Here is a 17452-nt window from a genome sequence, read left to right on the forward strand (position 1 = left end):
CTCCAGAGCTTTGCCGGACAGGCAGGAGACGAGGGCGTTCATGCTCTCCCCTCCCGAAGGAGCCGGGTGAACGGTTGCCAGGTACAGCTCCAGCTGGAGCAGGAAACCCTTGCACCCGGCAGCCGTCCCATCGTACTCCCTCCGGAGTGCGAGCAGAATACCGCTGGACCCGGATGGCGCAGGTGATGGTGTAGGGTGGTACGTGGCGGGTGCAGGGGTAGGCAGGCCACCCCTCTCCCATCTCTCCATCGTTGCCATCACCTGATCCATGGCGGTCCCGAGACGGTGGAGAACGGTGGTGTGATGTTGTACGCGCTCCTCCATGGACGTGGAGAGCGCGTCAGCTCCTGCTGACTCCATTGAGGTGGTGCAAGATTCTGTAACAGCGCCTCTCGTAGGAGGGGGGTGTGTAGAAAATCAGGAGCAGGAGAGCAGATAAGTTCCAGTGTAATACAACGTTTATTCAGGCGGTCCCGAAAGCACAACACAAACACAATGGGAAACAACCACACTAACGTAGTCGCCACCCACAGGGAAGGAATTGCACACACGGAGGAGAAACCTCGACTCCGCAAACTAAAGCGCAAAATGCACTCGGTAAACATATACCGTAAGAAACAAATGAAATCCCGTGGTGCAGGCACGCACCCCTTACAAGCACAATACACAGCAATAATGCCGCACACAGCCTAGCCTGCAGCGAGGTGTAATAAACCCACCGAAATCAACAAAACTAAACACAGGTGTGAAAAACAGACGGAACTAAACGAAAAAGGAAAATGGGATCGGTGGCAGCTAGTAGGCCAGCGACGACGACCGCTGAGCACCACCCGAACAGGGAGAGGAGCCACCTTCGGTGGAAGTTGTGACAGTGTTTGAGAGTGTGAGTTGGAAGTAGACATTACACTTTGGGGCCTTGAAAAGTGCTATATGTATTATTATTAGTCATTTACTCCAAAAGTAGTGTGTTTTCTTTCACCCACAGAACATAATGCCTTTACATTACGCAGAACTTCAATATTTTCACCATAGGGGAAGTGTATGTTTGCTCGAGCTCTAGCCCACTGTAAACATGTCCATAGTCCTGGGTGTTCTTATATTAACTAGCAGACACACTCCAGCCAGTGTAATCAAGCCCACAGCATGCTGCTGTTTTACAGTGGTGTCCTAGGAGCGTGCTCTGTCTGTACATGCATGGTGATCTACAACACACTGGCTAACGCAGCTCCGTGCTCCAGCTGTAAATAACCTGCAAGCTATTAGAGCTGGACCACTGCAGAACTGCCTGGAATACACACACACATGACCGCCTGCACACACACTCACATACGCACACACAGACACTCACACGCGTTTGAGCACATCCGTCATTAGCTGGGATTGATTAACGAGGCATTTTAATTTATCTTGTTGTGTTCTTGTCAGGCGAGTCCAAGACATGGTGTGGGCGTGTAACTACATAAATCCTTCAACATCAGGTCCAGGGCGTCTGTCAAAGTTAACCCTTAATCTAGTTATGGTCTTTGGTGCTAGTCATTTATCAGCAGCTTTGACATAATACTGCAGCAGGAAGATCATTCAGTTGCACCCAATCAAAAGTGTAAATGTTAAAACAATATTTTAAAAATGCATTTCTCTGTAGATGGTTGCTAATGCACGAAGTGCTTGACTTCACCTTGTGAAAGGGTATCACATTACCAATGTCCCACTGCTGCAGCAATGGCATTTTGAAAAGTCACTTTTTAATGCCTCCACGATTGTGACTACACGATCATTGTGTATCACGATTGTCACACAGGGCTCCTGTGAATCAGGTGGGTTCTCAGGTGTCAGTATGACTCCGGCAGAGCTGAGGTATGGAGAGCAGCTTCCTCCTGGACCATAAAGAATCTCTCTCTCCCTCCATAGAACCCAACAGCCTCTAGCTGCACTTCATCTGAATGTTAGTACTCTGAAACACACACACACACACACACACACACACACAGACAGACAGACAGACAGACAGCACAGACAGACAGACAGACAGACAGACAGACAGACAGACAGACAGACAGACAGACAGACAGACAGACAGACACACACACACACACACACACACACACACACACACACACACACAGGCTCGAGAAGGGACTGCCGATGGTGGTAATTGACAGTTTGAGTCACTAGGATTCAGTCACAGACTCTCCAAGCCCTCTATTTCCAGGGACCGGATGTTCCCCTAATGCCGAAATGATTGCAGGCGGAATCATATTATTCATTCTCTCAATCGTGAAAATTCAGTAACCGAAAAATTTATATATAGGAGGAAAATGCAGTGCCTGTCTCAAAGTTCCCACCCACTCCTGTCTCTCCTCACTCGACACATCATTCCAATTTATTTAAATGACAACACAGGGCTAAGCCTGGCAGTTCTACCTCTCCTTCTACACCCTCATAATTACCCAGGAGGCAGTGGGCTCTGAGGCTCTGCGGGATGGTAGCAGCTAATTTCGGAACATTTGGAGATGCGGTATGGAAATATTGTATTAATTGGGCATGAGGACTGACTCCGCGTCTTGTCCGACACGTGCATACTCAGGCATACAAACACATTGCTCCATTTCAGTGTCTGTGACTAACAGGGATCAGGTTAACAGTAATTACTGTACATACTTTCTTTATTGGGCAGCAATTACAAAATAATTGCTCTTCAACATGTTCTTTAACATGGTCCAGTAAAAAACACATGTTGACCTTTTACAGGCTGAGAGACATGAAGGTGCTCTATAATACCTCCTGTTTTCCTTCCCCTTTATCTCTCTCTCTCTTCATTCTTCTTTATCTTCATCTTTCGCCCAATCCCACTTTTTCCCTCTCCCCCTCAATCTCTCTCTCCCTCACGCCCTTCTCTTCTCTAAGTATGCGTGGTGATGTTGTGATTGATGGTGTATGGCTGTAGGTTCTAAATGGGATGTTTTATTCAGTGGTGGAAGGAAGGGTCTGTGGTCTGTACTGCTCCCCAGAGCCAGCCTCTAACATGGAGATTTATAGAGCAAAGCCCATGTTTTCTGCTTCAATTGGAGATGAAATTACCACAGGGAGAAGGAACCAACTAGCTGTGTTCATAAAGAGGCCTGCAATGCATCCAACTCTGTGTGTGCATGTGCAGGCAGGCATGTGTGCACGTTTGTGTCAGTTCCTCAGGCAGTAGTGTACTAGAGTTGCCCTGCTCTCTGTGAAGTCAAGGTTATTTCTGCCGTGCTGCGTCTCTCTCCTCCCCTGTCAGCTTCTCTAGTGGGACGCTGACAGCAACATCAGGGGAAAGCAGGACTCAGTGCCAACACAGTGGTGTGTGTGTGTGTGTGTGTGTGTGTGTGTGTGTGTGTGTGTGTGTGTGTGTGTGTGTGTGTGTGTGTGTGTGTGTGTGTGTGTGTGTGTGTGTGTGTGTGTGTGTGTGTGTGTGTGTGTGTGCGCGAGTGCGTGTGCGTCATACTGACACCTGAGAACCCAATATTCATTAGCTCCGTACCATAGACAGCTAAACATGTTCCCGTCATTCTGCCTCAGCTTGGGCTGACACTTAACACGAGGTCTGTGTAGCTTTACGTCTCACCCTGTCATTCACTCGCATGGAGATTTTCTGAAAAAGCTGATGACAGAGAATGTAAAGTGTATATTTTGCGGGTTGTGTGTATGGGTGAAAAAACATACTATACTGTAGTACTGTAAATCTTAGAATACTGTAAATCACAGAGTACTCTAAATCATAGGCAGCAGGGGGGCAGCAGGGGGGGCAGCAGGTAGCCTAGTGGTTAGAGAGTTGGGCCAGTAACCCGAAAGGTTGCTGGATTGAATCCCCGAGCTGACAAGGTAAAAATCTGTCGTTCTGCCCCTGAACAAGGCAGTTAACCCAGTGTTACCCGGAAGGCCGTCATTGTAAATAAGAATTTATTCTTAACTGACTTGCCTAGTTAAATAAATAAAGGTTAAATAAAAGTAATGTAAACTCACTGTATTTGTGCTTTTCATTTTAATTTAAGCTAGAGGGAGTTGCTTGGCTAACACAGGTTTATATCGGCTCTTATCTACATAGCTACACCCTCTAAGCAAAACTTTAAATGACATTCATCCCTGCTAATGATTCTGAATCATTAACTCAATATTACAAGGACATCAGAATGTAGCCGTGCTTGTCCCCATGTTTGTCCCTACCAAGCATCTCATCCCTCTGAATGCAGCATCAGTGTTACTACAGCGACATGTGTGATGAACATGACTTATCCCTCACCTGAGTCACTTCCCATTGGACGCAGGGCAGCTGAGAGAGGTGTGTGATTGTTACAAAGGGGGGTGTGTGTGTGTGTGTGTGTGTGTGTGTGTGTGTGTGTGTGTGTGTGTGTGTGTGTGTGCGTGCGTGTGTGCGTGCGTGCCGCGTGCGTGCGTGCGTGCGTGCGTGCGTGTGTGTGTGCGCACGCACATCCATTGGAGAGACAGGCACTGATTGTGTGCGTGATACATTCACACACACGGACATATTCAGACACACATACACACTTACACACACACGCTATCTCTCTGCGTGAAGTCGTAAAAGCGGGTGAATCATTGTTCAGCCTCTCAGCCCTGGGAAATATTCAAATTGTTTTAATTTTCCGCCTAGGTGGTTTCAGATGATGGCCCCACAGAAAGAAAGTAAGGAGAAGAAAGATGAAATGACAAGAATCATATTGTAAGAAAACTGTGTCTGAGTTACCATTACGCAGTTCCTTTAAAATAAAATTAGGGGATAGATCAGCTATGAAATTAGGTAATAAAATTGGGGACTATCAATTAACATTACTTACATCATTTCTAATCCCCAGTTCCTTGTTGAAGCTGAGTTGAGGAACGTGATCAAATCAAAGTTTATTGGTCACGCACACAGTTTAGCAGATGTTATAGTGGGTGCAGAGATGCTTATGTTACTAGCTCCAAACAATGCAGTAAAATGTCAATCAGGTACACAAATAATCCATTTAAAAAACTGAAAGAATAACAAGAAATGAAGGAATGTCGGAACTAATGCAATCAACAGCCCAAATATCACTGTACCAGTCATCAAAATGCAATCTATATGTATCTATACAGCAGTAGATATATTAGGATGAGCTATATCACCAATCCAATATATAAATACATTTAGGGTGTGTATAAACAGTGTAACTAAAATGCTAAGTACAGTAGTAGAAATATTACAATGAGATATGTCGAGAATACAGTGTGTAAATACACAGTCCAAAATCCCATAGCAAAATTTGAACAATGACCATGAAAATAGGACCACGGTCTCTGAGGTGCAGGGTAGAGTACCGGGTGGTAGCAGGCTAGTGGGTGGAGGCCAGCTAATGGTGACTGTTTAACAGTCTGATGGCCTGGAGATAGAAGCTGTTTATCAGTCTCTCGGTCCCAGCTTTGATGCACTTGTACTGTCTCCGCCATCTGGACGGTAACATGGGGAACAGGCCATGGCTCAGGTGGCTCCACCAAAATGGAAAGTGAGGAAGCCAGTTTGGCCTCTCCTGAGGATGAAATCACCCCCAAAAAGGCAGCAATGTTTATTCAGTAATATGGAAGTGGTTCGGGTTTAAGAGGTCTGATGTTCAGCAAACGAATGTCCTGTGCAAAAATGTGTCAAAGACAATTGCTACAAAAAGCAGCAGCACAACCAACCTCTTCCATCACCTGCAACTGAAACACCCGGTGGAGTGGGAGGAATGCGTGAGACTACGCAATGCCGATTCCAGTCGCCCGAGTCCCAAAACGTCTGCTAAAAGACAAACTACCATAGCCGCATCCTTTTCAAACGTAATCCCTTATGACAAGAAAAGTTTGAGGTGGAATGAGATAACGGATGCAGTTACCTATTACGTAGCGAAAGATATGGTCCCAATCTTTATAGTAGAAAGGCCAGGCTATAAAAAGCGGCTAGGTACAGTTGACCTACAATATCAGCTGCCAAGCCGCAAATATTTCACGGAAGAAGCCCTGCTGCGAATTTACACTGCTACCCGCGAAAGAGTCTCAGAGAAGCTGGCTAGTGTTTCTTATTTTTCCACCACAGCCGATCTATGGTCGAGCAGAACATCAGAGCCATACCTGGTTTGACAGTCCACTACATAAATGAAGACTGGAAATTGCAAAATGTCTGCTTCCAGACGTCTGATGATCATACGGGTGAAGTAATAGCCCAGGGTCTCAAAGACTCTCTGGCTTCGTGGAAGATGAGTGAAGACCGACAGGTGTGCATGACAATTGACAGCGGGAGCAAAATGATAAAAGCATTGCGCTTGAACAACTGGACCCGCCTGTAGTGCTTTAGGCACAAAGTTAGGCACAATTAAAGTGCATTCAAAAAAGTTATGTTCAGGCCAGCTGTAGGCTAATGTGTTAGTAGTTGTGTCATTCTGCCAATCCAATAGCAAATAACCACAGGCTGTTTTAATTATAACAACAAATTAACTAAATTAAAACATTTTCAATCAAAATGATTATATAAATTACATATTCAAACAGCTAGTGGTCAAACATTCCTAAACAATAGAATAGACGTGTGGGTGTGTGTTCATTTGTGTTGTTCATTTGTTTTGCACAAATAGGCCTGAGGCCTTGTATATTTTTGTAATTTTAATAAAGAAAATTCAATTAAGAATTATATCTTGGCTTTTTTTAATTTGTTTAGAGAAAAACAAGAAATCGAGATATATATGGTGAATAGTCCAAACCTCAGAAAAAAAATGTAGATATTACTTTTAGGTCCCGTGTGGCTCAGTTGGTAGATCATGGTGTTTGCAACGCCAGGGTTGTGGGTTCCATTCCCACGGGGACCAGTACAGATTAAAAAAAAATATGAAATTTATGCATTCACTACTGTAAGTCGCTCTGGATAAGAGCGTCTGCTAAATGACTAAAATGTAAAAATGTAGGCCATATCGCCCAGCCCTAGGCCAAGCCTAATTTCTACAGCCTCCTGAGGTTGTTGTACATTCTTCACCACACTGTCTGTCTGAAGGGTCCATTTCACGTCCTCACTGATGTGCACACCGAGGAATTTGAAGCTTTTGACCCTCTCCACTGTGGCCCCGTCTATGTGGATGCTCTCTCTGCTGTCTTCTGTAGTCCACAATCAGCTCCTTCGTTTTGTTGACATTGAGGCACTCCACCAAGGCTTTTACCTCCTCCTTGTAGGCTATATCGTTGTTGTTGGTAATCCGGCCTACCACTTTTGTGTCTCCAGCAAACTTGATGATTGAGTTGGAGACGTGCGTGGCCATGTGGTCATGGGTGAACAAGGAGTACAGGAGGGGGCTGAGCACTCACCCCTGTGGGGCCCCCGTGTTAAGGATCAGCGTGACGAAGATGTTGTTGTCTACCTTCACCACTTGGGTTCGGCCAGTCAGGAAGTCATGGACCCAGTTGCACAGGGAGGTACAGGGAGGTACAGACCCATTGCCTTGAGCTTAGTGATGAGCTTGGGGGGCACTATGGTGTTGAAGGCTGAGCTGTAGTCGATGAACAGCATTCTTACATAGGTATTCCTCTTGATTAGTAAGAAAGGATGAGTGTGTGTGCTTGTGCGTGTGCATGTGCATGTGTGTACCTTGTGTGTTGTGTGTTAAACTTGTGGTTCCCTGTGTGTATTTGTAATATTATCTCTCATGTGTTTATGTGTGTACCATGTGTGTGAGTTTATATTTTGGCACATACAGCTGTTGTGTTCACTGGGTATGCAAGCTGGACAGAGGCTTTGAACAGAGTTGCCAGAATGTTCCGAGTCACATAGAGAACTTTTACAATGTTCCAGACATGGAACACAATAACACAATGTCAGAAACCCCAGTGGAAGAATTACATAATTGGAGAAACTAAGAAAAGGAATACAGAGAAAGTAAAGAATGGAGAGAAAGACAGGATGTCTGACAGGGAGGAGAGATAGACAGGATGTTAGACAGAGAGGAGAGATAGACAGGATGTTAGACAGAGAGGAGAGAAAGACAGGATGTCTGACAGAGTGGACAGAAAGACAGGATGTCTGACAGAGGAGAGAAAGACAGGATGTCTGACAGAGTGGACAGAAAGACAGGATGTCTGACAGAGGAGAGAAAGACAGGATGTCTGACAGAGGAGAGAAAGACAGGATGTCTGACAGAGGAGAGAAAGACAGGATGTCTGACAGAGTGGACAGAAAGACAGGATGTCTGACAGAGAGGAGAGAAAGACAGGATGTCTGACAGGGAGGAGAGAAAGACAGGATGTCTGACAGAGAGGAGAGAAAGACAGGATGTCTGACAGAGAGGAGAGAAAGACAGGATGTCTGACAGAGAGGAGAGAAAGACAGGATGTTAGAAAGAGAGTACAGAAAGACAGGATGCCTGGCAGAGAGGAGAGAAAGACAGGATGTCTGACAGAGGAGAGAAAGACAGGATGTTAGACAGAGAGGACAGAAAGACAGGATGTCTGACAGAGAGGACAGAAAGACAGGATGTCTGACAGGGAGGAGAGAAAGTCAGGATGTCTGACAGAGGAGAGAAAGACAGGATGTTAGACAGAGAGGACAGAAAGACAGGATGTCTGACAGAGGAGAGAAAGACAGGACATGAGACAGAGAGGACAGAAAGACAGGATGTCTGACAGAGAGGACAGAAAGACAGGATGTCTGACAGAGGAGAGAAAGACAGGACGTGAGACAGAGAGGACAGAAAGACAGGATGTCTGACAGAGAGGACAGAAAGACAGGATGTCTGACAGAGGAGAGAAAGACAGGACATGAGACAGAGAGGACAGAAAGACAGGATGTCTGACAGAGAGGACAGAAAGACAGGATGTCTGACAGAGAGGACAGAAAGACAGGACGTCTGACAGGGAGGAGAGAAAGACAGGATGTCTGACAGGGAGGAGAGAAAGACAGGATGTCTGACAGAGAGGAGAGAAAGACAGGATGTCTGACAGAGAGGAGAGAAAGACAGGATATTAGACAGAGAGGACAGAAAGACAGGATGCCTGGCAGAGAGGAGAGAAAGTCAGGATGTCTGACAGAGGAGAGAAAGACAGGATGTTAGACAGAGAGGACAGAAAGACAGGATGTCTGACAGAGAGGACAGAAAGACAGGATGTCTGACAGAGAGGACAGAAAGACAGGATGTCTGACAGAGTGGAGAGAAAGTCAGTGTGTGAGGCAGAAAGGAGAAAATTGCAGTGTGTGAGTCAGAGACAGTCATTTGGTGTTAGGATGTATAGGATAAAGCTCCTCTATCTCTTCTCTAGAGGTGACCCTGTGGAGGAGAAAGCTCCTCTATCTCTTCTCTAGAGGTGACCCTGTGGAGGATAAAGCTCCTCTATCTCTTCTCTAGAGGTGACCCTGTGGAGGAGAAAGCTCCTCTATCTCTTCTCTAGAGGTGACCCTGTGGAGGAGAAAGCTCCTCTATCTCTTCTCTAGAGGTGACCCTGTGGAGGAGAAAGCTCCTCTATCTCTTCTCTAGAGGTGACCCTGTGGAGGATAAAGCTCCTCTATCTCTTCTCTAGAGGTGACCCTGTGGAGGATAAAGCTCCTCTATCTCTTCTCTAGAGGTGACCCTGTGGAGGAGAAAGCTCCTCTATCTCTTCTCTAGAGGTGACCCTGTGGAGGAGAAAGCTCCTCTATCTCTTCTCTAGAGGTGACCCTGTGGAGGATAAAGCTCCTCTATCTCTTCTCTAGAGGTGACCCTGTGGAGGATAAAGCTCCTCTATCTCTTCTCTAGAGGTGACCCTGTGGAGGAGAAAGCTCCTCTATCTCTTCTCTAGAGGTGACCCTGTGGAGGAGAAAGCTCCTCTATCTCTTCTCTAGAGGTGACCCTGTGGAGGAGAGAGCTCCTCTATCTCTTCTCTAGAGGTGACCCTGTGGAGGAGAGAGCTCCTCTATCTCTTCTCTAGAGGTGACCCTGTGGAGGAGAGAGCTCCTCTATCTATTCTCGTACACCATACCTTACTACATTACTACATTATACCATACATTACTACATTACTACATTACACCATACATTACTACATTACTACGCTACACCATACATTACTACGCTACACCATATGTTACTACATTACTACATTACTACATTACACCATACATTACACCATACATTACTACATTACACCATGCGTTACTACATTACACCATGCGTTACTACATTACTACATTACACCATGCGTTACTACATTACACCATACATTACTACATTACATCATATGTTACTACATTACTACATTACACCATACATTACTACATTACACCATACATTACTACATTACACCATACATTACTACATTACACCATGCGTTACTACATTACACCATACGTTACTACATTACTACATTACACCATGCGTTACTACATTACACCATACATTACTACATTACATCATACGTTACTACATTACTACATTACACCATACATTACTACATTACACCATACATTACTACATTACACCATACATTACTACATTACTACATTACACCATACGTTACTACATTACACCATACATTACTACATTACATCATACGTTACTACATTACTACATTACACCATACGTTACTACATTACACCATACATTACTACATTACACCATACGTTACTACATTACACCATACATTACTACATTACATCATACGTTACTACATTACTACATTACACCATACGTTACTACATTACACCATACATTACTACATTACACCATACATTACTACATTACTACATTACACCATACATTACTACATTACACCATACATTACTACATTACACCATACATTACTACATTACACCAGACTGGATAAACCCTGAGACTCATCACACATCATCTATACACATCTCATCACACATCATCTATACACATCTCATCACACATCATCTATACACATCTCATCACACATCATCTATATACATCTCATCACACATCTACACACATCTCATCACACATAATCTATACACATCTCATCACACATCATATATACACATCTCATCACACATCATCTACACACATCTCATCACACATCATATATACACATCTCATCACACATCATCTATACACATCTCATCACACATCATCTATACACATCTCATCCCACATCATCTATACACATCTCATCACACATCATATATACACATCTCATCACACATCTACACACATCTCATCCCACATCATCTATACACATCTCATCACACATCTACACACATCTCATCACACATCATCTATACACATCTCATCACACATCTACACACATCTCATCACACATCATATATACACACATATATACACATCTCATCACACATCTATACACATCTCATCACACATCATCTACACACATCTCATCACACATCATCTATACACATCTCATCACACATCATCTATACACATCTCATCACACATCTACACACATCTCATCACACATCATCTACAAACCCCAAGTCTACACACACACACACACACACACACACACACACACACACACACACACACACACACACACACACACACACACACACACACACACACACACACACACACACATGCACATTGCGTGTGCATAAACAGTACAGTCCTGCACTTGCCCACACACACATATGCCACTTTTGTGTAGGTTAATGCATTCGGGTGTCATTTCGTGTAGAGTAAGAATGCCACTTGGTGTGCCCTGACATGCCCATTCCAACAAGCTCTCACAGTCTTATGTCAGAATTAGACGTTCATCCATATTTCTCAAATGTCACATTTCTAAGTTGTTCCAAACGTCATATTTCTAAGTTGTTCCAAACGTCACATTTCGAAGTGTTTGGTTACTTCTCTTCATCGGTTTCCACATCATCTCCCGACATCCTCAGACACGGATGGACGTTGAATACTGACTTGTTTCACGGGTGACCTGCCTGGCCCATTCACCCTGTCATATGGCATTCACACTGATGCAAGTCCACAATTGGCTGGCTGGTGAAAGTCATAATGAACCAGCAGCCAGTGCCATATCAAAGCATGACGGATTGATGAGCCTAATGTGCAGTAGGATTTTAACTTGGGAGATTACATTTTTCATTGCTTTAATAGACCATTGAGGATATGCTGCTAAATCTTAGCCTCAGTCTCATGATTTATCATGCTCTATGATGTGAATGTCTGTGTTTTTTCAATCTCCTTGTTTCATTGTGATAGAAAGGTGTGACAGTCTGTCCTTGTCTTTCCCCCCTTGTCTTTCCCCCCGTGCTGTTTAACATAGTGATTGGTGTTGAGACACTCTGTGATACTACGTTAATGAGAAAATCACTAAACCACTGAAGATATGTATTGAGATGCGCTGTATGTAGACGTGCACTGCAAGGCTGCAAAGGCGTATTTAACACATTCATTTTAGAAGCATGATTGTGTGTGTGTGTGTGTGTGTGTGTGTTGCCCTACTCCCCTTCTCCTGGTCTAATATCATGGTTGTGTGGTTCCCTGCCTGTCCGACAGCCAGAATGGCTTGTTTATAGCCAGATTAATTGTTTTTATGGCTGTGTTCTCCCTGTGATCGGCGCTGGGGTTTTTTAATGAACACTCACGGCCCTGCTTTTTAGAGTGTGCGGTCACGGTTGCTAGTGGCCGAGGTTAGCGGTTTCAGCAGAGGGCCGTAACTGGACCGTGAATTTAATCATCTCTACGGGGGGGGCAGGGGCTAAGCAAAGTGTTACGGAAGAGTTATGGAAGCATTACTGAAACGTTAGAGTAATATATTAGTGGGTTTCCATTAAAAGCAACTCTCCTCATTAGGGAGGAGGGACAAAGAGAGGAAAATGGAGAAGAGAGAAGAAAGAAGGAAGACAAATGGCAGGAAGAGAGAGATTGCTGGAGATTACACAAAAAAGAAGGAAGTGGAAACTAGGCTTCAAGCTTTATCGCCTTAAAAACAGTTTCTCCTCTAATCAACATCCTCCCTCCCTCTCTCTGTCTCTCTCTCTCTCTCTCTCTCCTTTCTTGGTCGGTCTCTAAGTATACATCACTGATTCCCATTTTCCCTGTCCCCCGCCTCTGTCATTTATCAGGGCTGGAGGGTTCTCTCCTCGAATGGCTTTCTTCTTCATTACGCCTACAACAGGGACATACCAGACCACCAGCCCTACCTCACTGTCAGATAGCGCGTGTGTGTGTGTGTGGTGTGTGTGTGTGTGTGTGTGTGTGTGTGTGTGTGTGTGTGTGATGGTTAACTGAACCCCAGGCCTAAGTTAACACACGTCAACTGATAATGATCTCCACACTCCACTATGACTTGAACCTGTCACCGTCCTGTTTAACTACACCCCATAGAAATGACAATATGGCCTTATTAACTAGCTATCAAAGCAACTCTCGTCTCCAGTTGGCCGTAAAGTTCAATAAAAATACTTAATGGATGTATATATTTATAGTTAGGCTCTCATAGCTGTGGAATCGTTACCACTGCATTGTTATGCTGCTGACACAAACACCACAAGGTGGTATTGAAGACGGCTGTAAAACGGGTTTGCACGCACGCACGCACGCACGCACACGCACACACACACACACACACACACACACACACACACACACACACACACACACACACACACACACACACACACACACACACACACACACACACACACACACACACACACACACACACACACACACACACCATGCGGCTGTACATGTATAAGGGCTTCTTAAGACATGTTAATGGCTAGTTTTATAGCTGATATTATTGCACACTAGAGGGGGTTAAAACACATGAATTACTCCAGGACAGGCTGTAGCATAAAGGGTGCTGTGCCACAGACTATAATATACTGTAGTAGAATGGCTCGTTCTCTATTCTCTCTGGAGAGAGTAACCTTCTAGAGAAGGACTTGCACTTTTAGCAGTTTCAACAAAACTCCTTTAGAACGTCAGACCTTCCTTTATGTCCTGATTTTAAAATGCCTCCTTAACTTACATCTTCTCCCAGGTTGAAGCGTATTATCAGGCTGTAGGAAACAGGTTGGTATAGGGGCTGCTGGATTCAATGCTCCACCTCTTCCCTGTAAGCTCCACTGACAGGTGTATATGATCTCAGCGTAGTAACACAGCTCTCTCTCTCATTAGACTATACCAGTGTTGGCTTTCAGCCTGCTGCATCTCACTGGCACGACACGGATGCTCACTCTGTCGCCTGGGCAACAAGGGACCTCTGGATTGTGTGTGTCAGGGGTCTGATGGAGAGCAGAGTGGGCACATGCCAGCCTGTAGGAAACAGCAGCTGTGGAGGGGAGAGTAAGGTACCAGGGGGAACAGGAGGAGAGACGCCAGGTCCCTGATGTCTGCTGGGGTTAGTTAGGAATGGCCTCCCTGAGGGACTGTAGAGTCAACCATTTACACTCTCTTTATAATACCATTAAATATCCATTACCAGCCTCTGACCTCCACAACCTCTAATGTCACTTTAACATTGTCTAGTGTTACCCTGCCCTATACAGTGTGTATCCTTCATACTAAATGTAGGGATTATGCCTGCTCCATTTCCTTCCTATCAGTATGCAGGTCTTCCTCTCTGTCTCCTCTTCTTTCCACCATTACACTGGCTGTCATTAGCCTAGTCCACAGAGCGGAGAGTGTGTGTGTATGTGTGTGTGTGTGTGTGTGTGAAAGCTCAATCGGCCAAGCAGGGTCATTCAGGGACAGACAGCCCAGACACACAACCTCGTCCTGCTACACACACACACACACACACACACACACACACACATGCTCCCTCCCAGAGTCAGTGTGCTGCCAGGCTGTGTCCCTGTGGTAGAGGAAAGTGATGGCCGATGTGACAGAGAAGGCAAAGATTGCGCCGGCTTGCTCTCAGCCTAGGGGCCCCTCAGGGAGGAATGACTGGTAGAGGCTGCTTCAGGGCTTGTGTGTGTGTGTGTGTGTGTGTGTGTGTGTGTGTGTGTGTGTGTGTGTGTGTGTGTGTGTGTGTGTGTGTGTGTGTGTGTGTGTGTGTGTGTGTGTGTGTGTGTGTGTGTGTGTGTGTGTGTGTGTGTGTGTGTATGCGTGCATGCATGAAGACAAGAGAGAGGTTGCATCAATGTGTGTGTTGGAGTTGAATGGGATGGCAGATGGTCTGCTGAATATTGTTTAAACCTGTGTGTAACATTTCAGGACCCGACAGGTTTTGGCTCAGAGGTGATTCAGCCTGCTCACTGTAACTGTCTGAGTGTCTGTCTATCTGTGTAGCTGTCACTGTCTTGCTGTTGTGTGTGTTTACCCAGTGTTTACTGTGGGCCTGAGCGTCCGTGTAGTTCCCTGGTGGCTGTATGCCGGAGTTAGTTGAGTTCATTAGGAAAGCAAACACTGCCGATTAAGGTGCGGTTTTCCGCTTCTGGGCCGGTAGATGGACGAGCTGGGATCTGCTGCCAACATACGTCAAGAAGCTCATCAAGTATTAAAGAGAGAGATGGGAGGGATATGGGAGAAAGACAGGAGAGGGGATAGAAACAATGAGAAAGATGGATTGAAAGATGGAGTAAGAGCGAGCGAGTTGGGAGACAGGAGGGGGGAAGGAAGAGAGATGGATAAAGGAGATAAGGTCAGGCTTGGTAGAGGAGGAGGAGTGGAGAGAAAGTGAGAGAGTGTCTTTTGGTCTTTTGGTCCCCCCCCCCCCCCCCCCCCCCTCACCTCTCTTTCCCTTAACCCTGCTTGGTTTCTGGGACGTAGAGACAGATTTACAACCTGTACAGTGGATAGATGAAGTCTGTAACTCAGCCTAGTTCCATCTCTCCTTGCTCCCTTTATCCCTCTCTCACCCTATTCATCCCTCCCTCTCTTTTCCTGGGCTGGCGTGGGTCCAGTTTAATTCCTCCACAGCCACAGGGTCTGAGAAGGCTTCTACTACATCCATCCCTTCTTCCACTCATCTCTTTCACTACTCCCTCCCTCTATATCACTCACTACACTTATCGTTCACTCTACCTCCTTATGCTCCTTATCGTTCACTCTACCTCCCTATGCTCCTTATCCTTCACTCTACCTCTCTATGCTCCTTATTGTTCACTCTACCTCCCTATGCTCCTTATTGTTCACTCTACCTCCCTATGCTCCTTATCGTTCACTCTATCTCCCTATGCTCCTTATCGTTCACTCTACCTCCCTATGCTCCTTATCCTTCACTCTACCTCCCTATGCTCCTTATCCTTCACTCTACCTCCCTATGCTCCTTATCCTTCACTCTACCTCCCTATGCTCCTTATCGTTCACTCTACCTCCCTATGCTCCTTATCGTTCACTCTACCTCCCTATGCTCCTTATCCTTCACTCTACCTCCCTATGCTCCTTATTGTTCACTCTACCTCCCTATGCTCCTTATCGTTCACTCTACCTCCCTATGCTCCTTATCGTTCACTCTACCTTCCTATGCTCCTTATCGTTCACTCTACCTCCCTATGCTCCTTATCCTTCACTCTACCTCCCTATGCTCCTTATCCTTCACTCTACCTCCCTATGCTCCTTATCCTTCACTCTACCTCCTTATGCTCCTTATCCTTCACTCTACCTCCCTATGCTCCTTATCCTTCACTCTACCTCCCTATGCTCCTTATCCTTCACTCTACCTCCCTATGCTCCTTATCCTTCACTCTACCTCTCTATGCTCCTTATCGTTCACTCTACCTCCCTATGCTCCTTATCGTTCACTCTACCTCCCTATGCTCCTTATCCTTCACTCTACCTCCCTATGCTCCTTATCCTTCACTCTACCTCCCTATGCTCCTTATCGTTCACTCTACCTCCCTATGCTCCTTATTGTTCACTCTACCTCCCTATGCTCCTTATCCTTCACTCTACCTCCCTATGCTCCTTATCCTTCACTCTACCTCCCTATGCTCCTTATCGTTCACTCTACCTCCCTATGCTCCTTATCCTTCACTCTACCTCCCTATGCTCCTTATCCTTCACTCTACCTCCCTATGCTCCTTATCCTTCACTCTACCTCCCTATGCTCCTTATCCTTCACTCTACCTCCCTATGCTCCTTATCCTTCACTCTACCTCCTTATGCTCCTTATCGTTCACTCTACCTCCCTATGCTCCTTATTGTTCACTCTACCTCCCTATGCTCCTTATCCTTCACTCTACCTCCTTATGCTCCTTATCTTTCACTCTACCTCCCTATGCTCCTTATCCTTCACTCCTCATATTCTTATTCTCTTTCGCCTTCCCCCTCTTGCCTTTCCAATCTCTCTTCCTCTCTCTTCTCGCTCTCCACTTGACCTCCCTCTTACCTATTTTGCTCTATTTCCTTCCTTCGTTCCTTACTTGCTTCCTTCTTCCTGGCCAGAGAGGGGAGGGGAGAGTTTAGGAGTGAATGAAAGTAGTGTTTATATGGGGGGAGGAGAAGAGACGAGAGGAGGAGACGAGTGGAGGAGAGGGAAGGAGAGGATAGAGAAGAGGAGAGAG

General features: G+C 45.5%; 1 protein-coding gene across 1 annotated transcript in view; it reads left to right on the top strand.

The window, feature by feature from the left end:
* LOC106612913 (schwannomin-interacting protein 1) overlaps window positions 1-17452 on the top strand; it is a 301652-nt gene that overhangs the window by 75716 nt on the left and 208484 nt on the right. The window lies entirely within an intron of this gene.

The sequence above is a fragment of the Salmo salar genome, chromosome 09 (assembly GCF_965601325.2).
Source record: "Salmo salar chromosome 09, fSalSal1, whole genome shotgun sequence".
In the NCBI taxonomy this organism is placed as follows: Eukaryota; Metazoa; Chordata; class Actinopteri; order Salmoniformes; family Salmonidae; genus Salmo; species Salmo salar.